At 44.7% G+C, this 17468-nt stretch overlaps 1 pseudogene; it reads left to right on the plus strand.

Moving 5' to 3' along the window:
• The first annotated feature begins 219 nt into the window (after positions 1 to 219).
• LOC136454275 (probable LRR receptor-like serine/threonine-protein kinase At3g47570) lies at positions 220 to 16428 on the plus strand (annotated as a pseudogene).
• Positions 16429 to 17468: the final 1040 nt, after the last annotated feature.

The following is a 17468-nucleotide window of genomic DNA, read 5'->3' on the forward strand; positions in this document are numbered from 1 at the left end:
ATCGGCGAGTGGTGGCGCTAAGCCAGCCCTCATATTGGCTCACTAGCACCCTGTCCCCGGCCATTGGGAACCTCACTTTCCTGCGAGTGCTGAACCTGAGCTCCAATTGGTTTCAGGGGAACATCCCTGCAAGCATCGGCCACCTCGTACGCTTGCAGACGCTTGATCTGAGCTACAACGAGTTCAACGGAGAACTACCTGCCAACCTAACTTTTTGTGTGAGATTACTGTCCTTGAGACTCGGCCACAACCAACTCCATGGTCGTGTCCCTGTTGAGCTTGTCCACGAACTCACAGACCTTCAGTGGCTCTCATTGGCAAACAACAGCTTGACAGGCGATATCCCAGTATCACTAGCCAACATGTCATCTCTGTACTTTCTTGATCTAGGTGAAAACCAGCTCGAGGGGACCATACCACATGAAATCGGCAGCATTGGAGGCCTACGCATCCTTTCTCTCCACGCCAACAGCCTCTCAGGTGTGCTTCCACAATCCCTGGGGATATTGAAAGGTCTCGTTCGTCTCGACTTGTCTCACAATAAACTAGAAACGAATGATTGTGAGCGGTGGGAATTCATCACTGCACTGGCAAACTGTAGCCAGCTTCAACTGCTGGATATTCATGATAACTCCTTCAGTGGAAAACTTCCTAGTTCAATTGCAAATCTATCAGCGACTCTCCAAATTCTTGGTTTAGGAGGCAATAGCATTTCGGGGTTTATTCCATCCAACATAGGTAATCTGGTTGGTCTGGAAATTCTTGTGGTGACGAATACTCCCACATCCGGAGTGATTCCAGAGAGCATTGGTCAGCTACAGAACATGAGTTAGTTACGCCTTCACAACACTAGGTTGTCAGGCCTCATACCTTCATCACTAGGAAATCTTACACGGCTGACTGAGCTTCTTCTATACAATAGCTACTTGGAAGGGCCAATTCCGTCATGCTTGGGAAACTTAAAGAACCTGTTTCGCCTTGATCTCACAATGAACCGACTCAATGGTTCAATCCCCAGAGAGGTCTTTGAACTTCCTGCACTCTCTGTCTACTTAGATTTATCATACAATTCATTATCTGGGCAACTTCCTACTAAAGTTGGTAGCCTGGCAAACCTTAACGGCCTCTATCTGTCAGGAAACCAGTTGTCTGGCAACATACCTCATAGTATTGGAAACTGCAAATCATTGGAATGGTTATTGCTAGACCAGAATTCATTTGAGGGCACTCTACCTCAATCTTTGGAGAATTTAAAAGGCCTTGGTGTACTCAACGTGACCATGAACAAGATCTCCGGGAGTATTCCTGATGCCCTTTGTAGTATTGGCGGCCTACAAGAATTGTATCTAGCACACAACAACTTCAGATTTGATCCCTACATGTCTTCAGAATTTGACATCATTGTCAAAATTCTATGTGTCCTTCAATAATTTGCAAGGTGAAGTACCAAAAGGGGGTGTTTTTGGAAATGAAATGAACCTATCCATTGATGGGAACGATAAGCTTTGTGGTGGAACACCTCAGCTTCATTTACCTCCATGCTACATGTTTGCTTCTGAAAAGAAGAAAAGGCATTTGTCAAAATCCCTAACAATTACCCTAATATCATTCAGTGCACTTGTATTCTCAGTTTCAGTAGTTTCTCTTATTCAGTTGATCACTAAGAAGCTCAGAGAAAGGCAAAAAAGCCAAATCATATTCACAGCCGATGAACAGTATGAAAGAGTTTCTTACCATGCATTGTCAAATGGGACTAATGGATTTTCCAAGGCCAATTTGGTTGGACAAGGAAGCTATGGCATGGTTTATAAATGTACTTTATGTGATCAGGGCACTGTCGATGTTTCACCACCGATAGCCTGCCACGGGGGTACCCGGGACAGTTTGTTCGGGCTTCAGCGTATGCAGAACTTGACGGTAAACACAAGAGACAGTCGATTTATCCTGGTTCAGGCCTTCGACCGTGATCGAGTAATAGCCCTATGTCCAGTTGGCGTTAGCCTTTGCGTTGGATTGATTGTCAAGTGTTGTCTCTAACTCCCTTCTCCAGGAACTCCGCCCCCCTTTATATAGTCAGGAGGCCAGAGTCCTAGTCGGTTTACAATGAGAGTTTCTAGTAGGATTACAGAATAATACTACTACTAAGATTAAATGGAAAGAATCCTAGTTAGACTAGATCTTCTCCCTTCCTTGAGGGGTATCCCATGGGTCCCACATCGACAAGCCCCCGAGCACTTCATGGTTGAGCTCTGGAAGCCTCGTCTTGTTCCTTCAGGTCTTGCCGAGTAGGAACAAGCGTCGTCCGAGTGCTTTCTTGAGCAAAACCGTGTAGCGCTTCGTGAGATCTTCGGGTGGTGTGTACCTTTTTTTGAAGAAAAAGTACTCCCATCTGGGAGTAGCCCCCGAGCCTCTTGCTATTTGGAACAAGAAGCTGGAGGGTCTTGTCTTGAAATTGCTCTAATTCTTCATCGAAAGGCTCCCGAGCATATACCCGGGTTCTTTATCAAAAAGAACTCGGATATAGCTCGGTCCGGGTTCTTTTTGTCTTGAGGCCTTGAAGTGGTCTGTCTTGAAGAAGTCTTCTTGGTGATGTGCGCTTTTTCGAAGAAAAAAGTGCACTCACTGAGTGTAGCCTCCGAGCCTCTTGCTATTTTGGAACAAAAAGTTGGAGGGTCTTGAATCTTATGTTTTTTGAAAACTCCTGTCTTGAAGAATTCTTCTGAGTGATGTGCGCTTTTTTGAAGAAAAAGTGCACTCACTGAGTGTAGCCCCCGAGCCTCTTGCTATTTGGAACAAAGAGTTGGAGGTTCTTGAATCTGAGTTGTTCAAAGAACTGAAAACCTCTCCTGTTGCAGCCCCCGAGCATATATCTGGGTTCTTTTATTAAAAAAGAACTGGATCTTGGCATATTCTGTAGTAGTCTGCTGTTGTCGGATGTAGTTGTATGGTGGTGGTTGAGTCTAAATGCTGTTTGTTCACGAGTTGTACAGTGTTGGTATATTCTTCTGAATATGCTTGTTCTTGAGTACTGTTCCTTCACGCCTGAGTCATCTTGTCTTCTGAGTTGTCATTCTTTTTTCTGCTGATGTCCTGGTTGTTTATGAGATTCCCGAGTTCTTTCTATAAGAACTGAGTTCTTGTGTTCCTTGTGAGATAACTCTTCGTTGCTTCATGGTTGATGAGTTCTTTTTGTAGCAATATGATAACTCTGCATTGGTGCTAGATGGATAAGTCTGAAATCTGCCCGTTGAACTGTACCTTTGTGTAGAAGTGTGCCGTCCGTCATTTTAGCTGTGTCAGTTGTGGTGAGAAATGGATCGTTGCGTTCTCATGCCGTGTTTAAACGGGCCTGGTGGGCCGCGTTTTTATTGTTGTAAAATCTATTTAAAGGCCTTTCTTCTTTTTTTCTTTGCTGCCCTGCTTTTGCCTTGAAACCCTAGTCTTCAAAACTCTGTCGTCGCCATTGTCGTCGTCGTCTGAGCGTCGCCGTCTGAGCATCATCGTTTCTTAGTTTTTTATTGCTTTCGCTAGTATATGGGTAGGAAGAAATCAGCGAGCAAGTCCCAGGCAACCTTTGTAGACGAGGAGGCACCGCTTTCTGTGATTGAAAATCAAGAATTCATGGCTATGAGGGCTGCTCAGAAGATCTGGCCGGCTCCGGCTACGACTGAGGATCAGTTGCGCGAGCTTGTCAGTGATGGTCTAATCCAGGGCAAGGAGTTTGCTGATTGGAAAGCTCCAGGCCAGCATCGGGTCCCAACTCCATGTCCTAGTGAGATTGTTCTTTTTGTCTCCTTTATCCGTGCTGGACTCTGCCTTCCTATCTCTGCTTTTCTTCATCGATTTCTCAGTTATTTTGGGATTAGCTTGAACCATCTTGCTCCCAATGCTGTCCTTCATCTTTCTATTTTTGTTCATCTTTATGAAACTTTTCTTGGAATTCCTCCTTCTCTTTCTCTCTTTCGTTACTTCTTTCGTCTGAAGCCCCAACCCCGCAGCGATGATACCCATGTTCTTGGTGGCTGCAGGATTCAGTTTCGTCAGGGTCGTAAGAGTAAATTATTTGATTATGACTTGGTTGATTCTATGAGGGATTGGCGTGCCGACTGGTTTTATGCCGCCAATATGATTCCTCCTCTTGCTGTTCATTCTGGTTCTGGTCCCATGGTTAATGACCGATGGGACAAGAATCTCCTGACGATGGATGAGCTCTAGGCGATCAAGCCGTTTCTTGAGAGGATATGTACTCTAAAACAGCAGGGCTTGACCGGTTTCGGTATCGTTTCCAGTTTTCTTCTTCGCCGTGTTCAGCCTCTGAAGGAGCGAGAGAATTATGGTTTTGAGTACTCTAGGGCGGAGGACCCTTCTCGTATGGTCCCCGCCCTTGAGTTGACTGATGAGGAGGTGCTCGAGCATCTTCAGAAGATGTTGAAAGGAGTAAGCGTCGTCCCACATGATGTCCCTGAGTATTGTGCTAACAACCCGCCTCCTGCTGTGAGTTGTTTTTTTTCTTATGCGGGTACTTTTTGTATTTCCTTTGCTGTCTCCACTTTTTGCTTAATCTTTCTCGTCTGGTTGTTTTACTCTTTTATAGGAATTGGGGCGTAACTTCGTTGATCCGATCCCCCTTGATGACCGCCCTACCATGGTGGAGACTGGGGATAGTCTTGCTAGGGCATCTTTAACCAGTAAGTTTCAAACCACCATGATGTTTCCTGGTGTTTCTTCTGCAATTCTTGACATATATGTAGAGTATGTTCCTCGTCCAGTTCCTCGAGCTCCTCGTAGTGTCGGAAAAAAGGGGCGAGCGGATTGTTCTTCTTCTGGTTTGTCTGCTACCAAGAAGTCTCGCCAGTCGAGTACTCGTCCAGGTACTCAAGTTGTAGGTAGCGTGCTCCTAGGTGAGCATATTAATATGTTTTGTCTTTTTGTTTTTTGTTTTTGCCTTTAACAGAGTACTTTTCTCCGTTTTCAGATGGCGCTGTGGTTGCCTTGTTTGAGAGTGAGGAAGATGAGGATGATGATGCGGCCCTTGTCATGCATCGGTGAGTTGTTTTCTTGTTTTTCTATTGTTGAACACCTCTTTTTGTTCTGACTTTAGCCTTGTTCTCTTGTAGTAAGCGGTCGTCGAGCTCGAGTTCTTCTGGGCCTCCAGTACCGACCACGCCACTCCTGTCGCAGAGTGGTGGTGATATTTTTGCTGCCATAGTTCCCCCTCTAAGGTCTTCAGTTCGTCTTGGGGATTTTATGAAGAAGAAGATAGCTAAGTGAGTGAATCCTAGTTATGTTTCTTAGCTTCTGTTTTCATTTTTTTTATTCATATACTTATCGTCGAGTTTCCTTATCATCTTGCAGACCCTCGCCTTCCCTTAACCCTCAGTCGACCTCTTGTCAGTCCTCTGGTGCGCCCCTATGTACTGAGTCTAAGGACTCGGAACGTACGATCGGCGAGGTGGCTATGAGGGAGATAGGGTTCCCTGATGATCATGCTGCTGTAGATTTGCTGACTCCGGGGGTGACCGTGGCCGTGGTGGTAGATCCATCTGAGGAGGTAGCTGGGGCTTCCCAGGATGCGGCCCTGGTCTTGCCTTTTTTGCATCGGCTGGCTTCTCCCTCTACTTCTCTTGCTACTGGTGGTCAGCGTTTGGATGATAATGTGTTGCAACAATTCGATGCCACTTATCGGTTGTCAGAGCTGACCGCTGCCTAGGGAACCTTTGCGACTTCTTTTGGGGAAAAACTCTAGGTAAGTTTTTTTGAAGTTCTTTCTTTGGATGTTCGTCTTTCTTCTGTTCTTATGTCTTGTTTTTCTCTCTCTCTTTTTGTTCAGTCTTTTTCTCGGGATCATACCGGCTTCTTTTTCTTGTCTGAAACCGAGAAAAAGTTGTCTTCTGAGGTTAGTGCCCTAAAAATAGAGCTTGACCTCTGTCAGGCTGAGATGGAGACCGAGCGTCAAATGCACCAAAGGGAGGAACATGCTCTCCATGCCTGGGTAGTTGAGGCAGAAAAGCGGAGGGATGCTGCTGTCCAGGAGGCCTTGAAGAATGTGGAGGCCATGAAGAATGAGTGCAATGGTATTGCGGGTTCTTTTTGTTTCCTTTTGTATTCAAATTTTCCTTTTTGCTGACTTGTTTTTTGGTGCCTGGTCTAGCTCTCTGAGTTGAAAAGTAGAAGCTCTCAGACGGTATTAAGGAAATGAAGATACTTGTTCGCAATAGTCGCAACAGGGCTGAGGAGGTAATTACTCATGGTGAAGAAGAACTCGCGCTTGCCAAGTTGATTAGGCGTGGAGCTGACAGGGATCTTGTGCAGGTCCAAAAAACTATTGAAGTCTTGACTGGCAAGTTGGCGATGGCTATTGAGAACTGGAATGCTTTGTGGAAATCATTTTGGTCAGTAGCCGATCTTCTCCGAACTCCAACAGATGATGGTCAATCTTGGGCTCAGTTTATTCCCCAAGTTCTGACCCGTTTCTAGGAGTTCGTGAAGAGGTGCACCCAACTATGTACCAGAAATGTTCTTGCCCAGGTCCGGGTTCTTGCTCTAGAAGTGCCTTTGTCCAAGATTGCAGAGGAAGCCAAGAGTCAAGAATATCTGGATGCCGTTGAAAAGGTGGAGCCTGAGGTCGAAGATTTAGCCAGGAGGATTGTGGATAATCTTAATATTGATATTTCTTCTCCTGATGATGATGCTTGATGTAATTGACATTTGTACTCCAGCCTCTATAATAGGATATTATACTTCTTTTTGAATGAAGATTCTTTATTTTTTGTTGATGTCTTCTTTGCCTTGATGTCTTCGCCTTGTTTATTCTTTAAATGAGTTGTCCAAGTGATCGGAATTTTTTCCGAGTAGTCGTTTGTTGGTCGTGGTGCGCATCCACAGTTTATGGTGGTCGTGTTGTTTCATCCATTGTAGGATCGCTCCTTGATAGGTCAAGCGTTTGTATGGCTTTTATCTGCGCCGTGTAATCAACTCGATATATGTAGATCGTTGTCTTGACAAATCTTCTTGTTTTGTCAAGTGCTTGTCAGGCTTTCGTCTGCGCCGTGTAAACAACTCGGGGTAAGTAGATCTTTGTCCTGACAACCTTTTTGTTCTTGTTGGTACTGAAGAGACTTAGGACCAGCGATCTCAAGTATCTTCAGCTTCTTCTTTTTAGCTTTTTTGCTTAACTCGAGATGTGGCCAGCATCTGGCTCTTTCCCTGGTTGTAAAAAACATCTTAGGATCAGTTCGGGTGTTGGCTTATCAACTACCCTCACTGGTAGGCTGAAGCATATTTTCAGCTTTTTTTTTGTTCACGGCCGGTATGCTCAGGCATAGCCATTTTGCTTTTTGGTTTGGGTGTTAGCTTATTAGCTACCCTCATCGGCGGGCTCAAGCATCTTTTCAGTTCTTTTGCTCTCAGCCGGTATGCTCAGGCATAATTTTAGCCATTTTGCTTTTTGGTTCGGGTGTTAGCTTATTAGATACCCTCATCGACGGGCTCAAGCATCTTTTCAGCTCTTTTGCTCTCGGCCGGTATGCTCAGGCATAATTTCAGCCATTTTGCTTTTTGGTTCGGGTGTTAGCTTATTAGCTACCCTTATCGGCGGGCTCAAGCATCTTTTCAACTCTTTTGCTCTCGGCCGGTATGCTCAGGCATAATTTCAGCCATTTTTCTTTTTGGTTCGGGTGTTAGCTTATTAGCTACCCTCATCGGCGGGCTCAAGCATCTTTCTCAGCTCTTTTGCTCTCGGCTGGTATGCTCAGGCATAATTTCAGCCATTTTGCTTTTTGGTTTATTAGCTACCCTCATTGGTGGGCTCAAGCATCTTTTTAGCTCTTTTTCTCTCGGTCGGTATGCTCAGGCATAATTTCAGCCATTTTGCTTTTTGGTTCGGGTGTTAGCTTATTAGCTACCCTCATCGGTGGGCTCAAGCATCTTTTTAGCTCTTTTGCTCTCGGCCGGTATGCTTAGTGAAAACAACTGGGGGAAAGCCATAATAAGACATATGTTGTCGAGGAGCACCATCTTTATTGATCATGAACGTTGATATGCTTAGTGAAAACAACTGGGGGAAAGCCATAATAAGACATATGTTGTCGAGGAACACCATCTTTATTGATCATGAACGTTGATATGCTTAGTGAAAACAACTGGGGGAAAGCCATAATAAGACATATGTTGTCGAGGAACACCATCTTTATTGATCTTGAACGTTGATCTCTTGTGGCTTGTATATATATTCTTCCTTGAGTTGTTTTCATGCGTAGAATCTTCTTAGTTGGCTGATGTGCCATGTATTGTTGACTCCTTTTCCATCTTCAGTTATCAACTTGTACGTGCCTAGTCCGGTGACTTTTGTGACAATAAAAGGACCTTCCCATGGACTGAGTAGTTTATGGCATCCGTTAGTTTTTTGTATTCTTCTTAGTACTAGGTCTCCGATTTGGAGTGATCAAGGCTGGGTATTCTTGTTGTAGTGGCGTCTTAAACCTTGGAGGTATCTGGCTGATTGAAGGGTAGTGTTTACTCTGACTTCTTCTGTACTATCGAGTTCTAATCTTCGAGTGTGTTCTGCTTCTCCTTCGTCATATTGTTCTATCCTTGGTGACGTCCAGATCAAGTCGGCAGGTAGTACGGCTTCTGATCCATAAACTAGGAAGAAAGGTGAGTATCCGGTGGCTCTGCTTATTTGAGTTCGTAGCCCCCATACTACTTTGGGTAATTCTTCAATCCATTTGGATCCATAGTCCAATAGTTCTTCATACAATCTTGGTTTTAATCCAGCTAGTATGAGTCCATTAGCCCTTTCTACCTGTCCGTTGACTTCTGGATGTGCGACTGATGTGTAATCTATGCCGAAGCCGCAATCCTGTGCCCAACTTTGGAATTTTGTAGCTGTAAAGGGAGAACCCAAATCTATGATGATTCGATTGGGCATGCCAAAGCGGTGCATAATGTCTTGGATGAACTCGACTGCTTTGGCTGCGCTGTATTTTGCGAGTGGTTTGTATTCAATCCACTTGGTGAACTTGTCAATTGCTACAAAGATGTACTCGAAACCGCCCTTTGCTTTCTTGAGAGGTCCTACTTGATCCAGCCCCCAGCAGGAGAAAGGCCAAGCGGGTGGGATGCAAATGAGATTGTGAGCTGGTACATGAGCTTGTCTTGCGAATATTTGGTAACCTTTGTATTTTCTGATGAGTTCTTCTGCATCTTTCAAAGCGGTTGGCCAGTAGAATCCGATGCGGAATGCTTTGCCGACTAGTATTCTTGAAACGACATGATTTCCACAGCAACCTGAGTGTATTTCGTCTAAGATCTCTTTGCCTTTTTCAAATGAGACACATTTTAGGAGTACTCCTGATGATGTGGCTCTTCTGTACAGCTTGTCCCCTACTAGGACGTAGTTCTTGCTTCTGCGAACAACTCGGGTAGCCTCCTCTTTATCTGCTGGCAACTTATTCTCTTTGATATAATCAATAAAAACCTAGGTCTATGAGGTGGCGATTACCAAAATCTAGGTGCCTTTAGCTGGGAGTTCAGGGGTTATCTCATCGGGTTGTTTGATAGAGGGAGCTGATAACTCCTCTATGAATACACCGGGTGGGACCTTCGCCCTGTCCGATCCGAGCTTGGCGAGGACGTCTGCTGCAATATTAGAATCGCGCAGGACATGTAGAATTTCCAATCCTTGAAAATGTTTTTTGAGTTTTCGTATTTCAGCACACTAAGCGCCCATGTTTTCTTTGGTGCAGTCCCAATCTTTGTTGATGACTACTGCCGAATCACCGTGTACGAGTAATCGCTTGATTCTGAGGGTAATTGCTACTCGGAGCCCGTGGATGAGGGCTTCGTATTCTACTTCATTATTTGTAGCTTGCCATAATATCTGAAGGACATACTTGAGTTGTTTTCTGTCTGGAGAGATGAAGAGAACGCCTGCACCGGCTCCGCCTAGCTTGAGTGATCCATCAAAGTACATCTTCCAATGGTCAAGGATGGTATTTGACATAGGTTGTTGAATTTCTGTCCACTCGGCAACAAAATCGGCAAGGGCTTGAGATTTAATTGTTTTCCGTGGGGTGAATTCGATATTGAGAGCACCAAGTTTAACTGTCCACTTAGATATGTCCTCTGTTGCGTCTCTATTGTGTAGGATATCTCCGAGTGGGAAATCTGTCACCACGGTAATCTTGTGGCTTTCAAAATAGTGGCCAAGCTTGCGTGAAGTGATCAGGAGGGCATAGAGTAGTTTTTGCACATGCAGGTACTGGATTTTTTTATTCTGATAGTACTTCGCTGATGTAGTATACTGGGCGTTGTACTTTATATACGCGCCCTTCTTCTTCTCTTTCTACGACTATTGTTGTGCTGATCACAGTCGAAGTTACCGCAATGTACAGCATCATATCTTCATATTTCTTTGGAGGTGTGAGAATGGGCGAGGAGGTGAGGTATGCCTTAAGTCTTTTGAAAGCTTCGTTGGTTTCTTCTGTCCTTCTTTAGTAGTTTAAAGAAAGGTAACCCTTTTTCACCGAGTCTTGATATGAAACGATTGAGGGCCGCCACGCAGCCTGTTAGTTTCTGCACATCTTTGACACTTCGAGGAGGGCCCATCTCTGTTATGGCTCGAATTTGCTTGGCGCTGGCTTCGATTCCACGATGATTGACCAAGAATCCGAGTAGTAGTCCTAAAGGAACTCCGAATACACACTTGTTTGGGTTTAATTTCCACCTCCACCTTTTCAGGTTTTCGAAGGTTTGCTTTAAGTCTTCAATTAGTGTGTCCGGGTTCTTTGTTTTTACTACTACGTCATCCACGTATGCCTCTACATTTTCACCGATCTGTTCACCAAGGCACGTTTGGATAGCTCTTTGGTAAGTGGCTCCAGCATTCTTGAGTCCAAACAACATGGTCTTGTAGCAGTAGGCACCGAACGGAGTGATGAAAGATGTCTTGCTCTGGTCTTGTTCATTTAATACGATCTGGTGATATCCTGAATAGCAATCAAGAAAGGATAATAGGGCAGATCCTGCTGTTGAATCAACTATCTGATCAATGCGTGGTAGCCTGAATGGATCTTTCGGGCAGTGTTTGTTGAGATCTGTGTAGTCGACGCACATGCACCACTCGTCCATATTCTTTTTTTGTACTAGAACTGGGTTTGCTAGCCAATCTGGATGAAGGATTTCTCTGATGAATCTGGTTGCCATTAGCTTTGTGATTTCTTTTTTAATTGCTGCCTTCTTGTTGGGTGAGAATCTTTGTAGCCATTGCTTCACAGGCTTGGAGCCTTCATTGATATCGATTCTATGCTTAGCCAACTCTCTTGGAACACCTGGCATGTCGGCTGGCTTCCAAGCAAAGATATCTTTGTTGTCCCGAAGAAAGTTGGTGAGCACGGATTCCTATTTTGCCGAGAGGTGGGCGCTGATGGTTGTCGTTTTGGAGAGATCACCGGTGCCCAGGTCGATTTGCTTGACGTCGGCTTCTTTTGGTGGTCCGAGGATGCTGGGCTTTTTAGCCGGTATCTCTAGTTCTTCTGAGCTTATTTCTACGGCAATAGTGGCTATTTCTTTTCTACCATTGGCGGCTTGTGCTTTGGCTGCAATTTGAATTGCCTGAACATCGCAGTCAAAAGCGCGCTTCAAATCACTTCGAAGGGAAAGGACACCGTTAGGCCCTGGCATCTTAAGCAATAGGTACGGGTAATGCGGTATCGCCATGAATTTTGCTAGTGCTGGGCGCCCGAGGATTGCGTGATATGATGAATCGAAGTCTGCAACTTCAAACTTGATGAACTCTGTTCGGTAGTTTGAGGGAGTTCCAAAAGTAACCGGTAGAGTGATTTGTCCAAGTGGCATGACTGCCTTGCCAGGTACTATCCCATAAAAAGGGGTGCTCGTTGGTGTAATCATCCCGGCGAGTTGTAGTCCCATCTTCCTTAGCGTTTCTGAAAAAATGATGTTGAGTCCGGCTCCCCCATCGATTAGTACTTTTGTGGCAGTCATACCGGCGATAGTTGGATCTAGAACCAGTGGGTAATGGCCTGCGTTTCCTACGCTAGTCCATTGGTCTTCTCTTGAAAACTGGATTGGATACTGTGACCAATTGAGATATCTTGGAGTAGCCAGTTCTGCTGCCATGATGGTTCGTAGAGCTAGCTTTTCTTGATGTTTGCTTCTAGAATCTGGGGCCCCAGCGAAGATCACTGCTACTATCCCCCTGGATTTTTGGAATCCCTTATCTTTGTGGTTGTCTTTATCTTTTTTTTGATTGTCTTCTTTAGTGTTTACCTTATTGTCTTTTCTTGTGTATCGATTGTTGAAGGTGTAGCAATTTTCGATAGTGTGATTTCCTTTAGGGTGCCAGATGCAATGCATGTTTTCAATGTCGTCATACCTTCTGGGTTTGGAAAACTTCCTTGATTTGTCAGCCACCGCTACGGTGTTGTCTGGTCCATGTTTTCTTTCCTGATGTCTGATGTTTCGATGATTTTGCTTGTCCGGGTTGTCTTGGTTGTTTCTATCCGGGAACCTTTCTCGTGTCTTCTCCTCTGCAGTAATCATCTTTTCTACTGTGCGTCTGAATTCTTCATTGTTTCTCAGGTTTTCTTTGCAGAAGTCCTGAAATTGCCACCTAGCCATGATTCCGTGAGAGAAAGCTTCGATTACTTCTCGTTCGGTGATGTCATGTACTTGAGCACGTAGTTTGCCAAATCGTCGATAGTAATTTCTAAGACTTTCGCCTCCTTTCTGCTTGAGTCCTTTTAATTTTGCGTGGGTGATGGGGTGCGTAATGATACCTACGAAATTATCATAGAAAACTCTTTGCAAGTCCTCCCAATTTCTGATTGACCCTGGATTTAATTTGTCGAACCATTGGAGGGGCATGGTTTCTAGGGCCATGGGAAATAATAAGGTCTTGATATCGTCGTCTCCTCCGGCTAGTTCAATCGACTGCGAGTAAATCCTAAGCCACTGCCTTGGTTCGGTCTTGCCATCATATTTAGAGTGGTTAGACGGCTTGAACTTGTGAGGTAGTCGTATTGAAGCAAGTCTGTTTGCAAAACAGGGGAATCTATCATGCGTTCCAGCTTCTGTGTATTCTGATTCAGCACCTCCTTCTAGCCAACTGTTGTTTTGGTGAGAGTAGTTCTGCGGGGCTGTCTGAACAGGTACTTTGCTTCTGATCTTTCTTGGTTGTTCGACTCGGTAGTTTTGACTATGGTCTCTTCTACTTTCTCTGTTGTGACTTCCACTTGGTCCGAGTCTCGAAAGTGGACTTCCTTTGATTTTGATCTTCCTGCCCATGAGATGTTGACCTGGCAGGTAGTCTTGAGCGGGTCCTTCCGTCGTGTGTCCTTAGGGCTGTTGACCGGAGAAGGTCCCAAAGCTGTTCCTGTTTTTCACTGGGATGTGATGTCGCTCCGAGTTCTTCTAGTGCTTCTCGGATCCTATTGTAGGGTGTATTCGCCGCGTGTCTTTCTTTGACTTCTTGTTCTGATTTTCTTCTATTTTACTCGGCCAGATCTGACTCATATTTGATCCAAGCTTCCTTGCGCTGCCTAGCACGGCGTTGGCGTCCTTGTTTCAATTTGTTTCTTCTTTCTCTGGCTTGCTTCTGATTCTCGGTCTCACCATCGTGCCCCTGGATAAAGGGTGATATGTTGGATTCAGATTCATCCGATGACCTGATGTCAGGTGCTTCTACGGGGACTAATGGTGATCGAGGACGGCGAACCATGAATACTTCTCGTGCGTGGATTGTTCTGTTATCGACGTTGGTTTCCACACTATCGGAGTTGTTGATAACTTTAGTAGAGGCTTCAAGGTCGTAGATCGAGTCTCCTTCTTGGTAGGGTAGAATTGTTGTTGTCGTCGTGCCGACTAGTCGGGTACCGCTATCCTCAGGAACAGAACTTGGCAAGTGGACGATGTAGTCTTGAGATGTTATAGTTAGTATGAGACCTTCCTGAGCTTCTTTCAGTGGCATTCTAGGCACCGTATTGAGGGATCCTTCAGGCCGTGCCTGATAAGATTTTGCCATGTTGTGAAGTCCGAACGGAAAAGGACCTGACTTCTTGAAAGGACTCTGAGTGTACTCCGAGTTGTATTCTTGATAGGCCGAGGCCGCGTTCTAGAACCTTGCCGGAAAAGAACTTGGTTTCTCGAAAGAACTCGGGTAAGACTCCATCTTGGATGCAGAGCCCGAGTTTGAGTCGGATGCGCAAAGCCACGAAATCTGAGTTGGATCGGACATCACGAGCTGAGCGAATCTTCCGATGAGTTGATCTGTCGTAGTCGCCGAAATAGAAAGGTCTTCATGGTGATCCGAATCTTCGAGGAGACGGCTTTGGAGCTTGCCATCGTCGCCTGCCTCGCAGATCCATGAACTGAAGATGAAGGTTGATCCCGTCGAGAAGATCATGTTGTCGAGGTCCATCGAGCTCTCAGATGCATATTCGCCGAAAGCCCCTACATGGCGCACCAGCTGTCGATGTTTCACCACCGATCAATGTTTTACTAAACGGTAAACGGTCTTTACACGGTCGCCCTTCATTTAGCGTTTAGGCTGTTTACACGGTGTTTAAACGAAGTTAAATGGTCTAAACGGTTTTGTACTTTAAAAAAAATACAAATAATTATATATGTGCATGTAAAAAATCAAGTATTCTAGCATTTATACATATTTATCCGAGTAAAAATCAATTATTTTGGTATATATATATATATTTATGCATGTGAAAAGAACCAAATAGATATTTATGCATGTAACATATCAAGTGTACACATTTATAAATATAATAAACTTAAGTATACAAATTTATTCATACAAAACTGAACTAGATTTACCTCATGTTCGCCTAAACGGCCGTTTAAACAGCTGTTTAGCCCGTTTAATGCTGTTTATCTCCGTTCTGTTTAGGCCGTTTAGGCCGTTTTTCCCGTTTTTTGACCGTTTAAATGGTCAACCGTTTAATTTCCGTTTACCCCCTAAACAAAACAGTTTACCACCGTTTACCGTTTACTGGACGTTTAATCCGTTTAGGCGAACACTGCCACCGATAGCCTGCCACGGGGGTACCCAGGGCAGTTTATTTAGGCTTCAGCGTATGCAGAACTCGACGGCAAACGCAAGAGACAGTCGATTTATCCTGGTTCAGGCCCTTGACCGTGATCGAGTAATAGCCCTACGTCCAGTTGGCGTTAGCCTTTGCGTTGGATTGATTGTCAAGTGTTGTCTCTAACTCCCTTCTCCAGGAACTCCGTCCTCCTTTATATAGTCAGGAGGTCAGAGTCCTAGTCGGTTTACAATGAGAGTTTCTAGTAGGATTACAGAATAATACTACTATTAAGATTACATAGAAAGAATCCTAGTTAGACTAGATCTTCTCCCTTCCTTGAGGGGTATCCCGTGGGTCCCGCATCGACAGGCACCACACTAGCTGTAAAGGTGTTTAACACAAAACAGTCTAGGACTGCTAGAAGTTTTGTGGCTGAATGTGAGGCACTGCAAAGGGTGTGTCACCGTTGTCTTATAAAGATCATCACTTGCTGCTCAAGCATCACTCACCAGGGCGAAGAGTTCAAGGCACTAGTTTTTGAGTTCATGCCAAATGGTAACCTGAAGGGTTGGCTTCACCCAGAATCTGGCACACTTGCTCAGAAAAATACTCTTAGCCTTGAACAAAGGCTACACATTGTTGTCAATATCTTGGATGCTTTGGACTATCTTCACAATCACTGCCAGCCATCAATCATTCATTGTGATCTCAAGCCAAGCGACATCCTTCTTGCAGAAGTCATAAGTGCCTGAGTTGGAGACTTTGGCATATCAAGAATACTTCCACAAAGTGCTAATAGAACCCAACAAAATTCAACTAGCACAACTGGAATAAGAGGCACCATTGGTTATATTGCTCCAGGTAATTGATATAGTTATTTTTGGCATTTATGCATTATCCCCGGTTCTTTTATGAACATAACACGCTGACTTTTGTCCTTTACACATTCATAGAGTATGGTGAAGGTTCTTTTGTCTCAACACAAGGTGATGTTTATAGCTTCGGTATATTACTGCTTGAGATGTTCACAGGAAGGAGCCCAACAGATCAGATGTTCAGTGATTCATTGGATTTGCACAAGTTTTCAGAGAATGCTCTTCCAGAGAGAATATGGGAGATTGTTGATCCGACAATCTGGATGCACATAGATGCTAACAACAGAACTACAAGAAGCAGAATTCAGAATTGCTTGGTTTCTGTTGTTGCTCTTGGAATATCCTGCTCCAAGAAGCAGCCTAGAGAACGGATCCCAATACAGGATGCAGCTATTGAAATGCATGCTATTAGAGGTTTGTATCTTAAATTTGCCAGATCTCATTTGGTGGAGCATGGAGGAGTAGCAATAGTTCACAATGATTTTCCACAATAGTGAATACGTAGGACAAGAAATGATGCCTGCAGGTGATCACTTACCTGAAATAACTGAAGATGTATATGAAGCTTCAGTTCTAGAATTCTTCATAACACATGTTCGAAGACTCATTGGACTTTCAAAAGTTCGCCGAGGCCGCTCTCCCCAACGGAGCCTTGGAGCTAACCAACCCAGCAATCTGGCTGCATCAAGAAGCGAAGGAATCATATGTGCAGGTGCATTATGGACTATTTGGAAGACCAGCAATGACGTAGTGTTCAACAAGAAAGTGATGTCATCCCCGACGGCGATCATACGCAAGACTCTGATGCTAATCAAGACCTGGCGCCCTCTGGTGAAAGCCAAGCTTAGCCCCATGGCGGACGAGATGATACATGTGATGGCGACGAGCGCATACTGATTACGGCTATTCGCGTTATCTTTTTCGTTGTAGTTGAATGCTTTATGATTTGTCTCAGTAGAGTTGTCACGAGTTTCTAGTTGTTATCTGAATGGTTGAGTTAGTGGTGAAGGCGGAGTCGATGGATGTAAAACTCCCGTAGTTTCTTTTGGTCCTATTCTGTAAAACTGGTAACCCCAGTACCGGATCGTTGGCGTTCGTTACACTTTCAATAAAGCTGGGTGAATGCCTTTGATCTAAAAAAAAAAGAAGCGGAGGAAAAAAAATCCTGCTGATGCTGCCATGAGAAGCCGGAGCGAGGTGTGCTTGGTTTCAGTGATCTGGCTCGGCGTCTCCTGCTCAAAGCAGCAGCCAAGAGTGCCAATGGCGATGCAAGATGCTGCTGTCCAGATGCGTGCGATCAGAGATGCGTATGGCGTACCTCATGGTTGCCAGCTCGCTGGATGGGGATCTTCAAGAGAAAAGGAAGACACCACTCGCCGTGCTGTGAGGCAACAATTTGAATCATATATAGTACATGTACAGGAATGTGGAGGTATTTTTCCTCTGAACCTATTCGTATCAGTATAGGAAAAAGTCTACGTGACCCCATAGTTTAGAATTTCGGCCGAATTTCGGCGAAAATCGGTTCTATCGC

Source organism: Miscanthus floridulus, chromosome 5, assembly GCF_019320115.1.
Source record: "Miscanthus floridulus cultivar M001 chromosome 5, ASM1932011v1, whole genome shotgun sequence".
NCBI lineage: Eukaryota > Viridiplantae > Streptophyta > Magnoliopsida > Poales > Poaceae > Miscanthus > Miscanthus floridulus.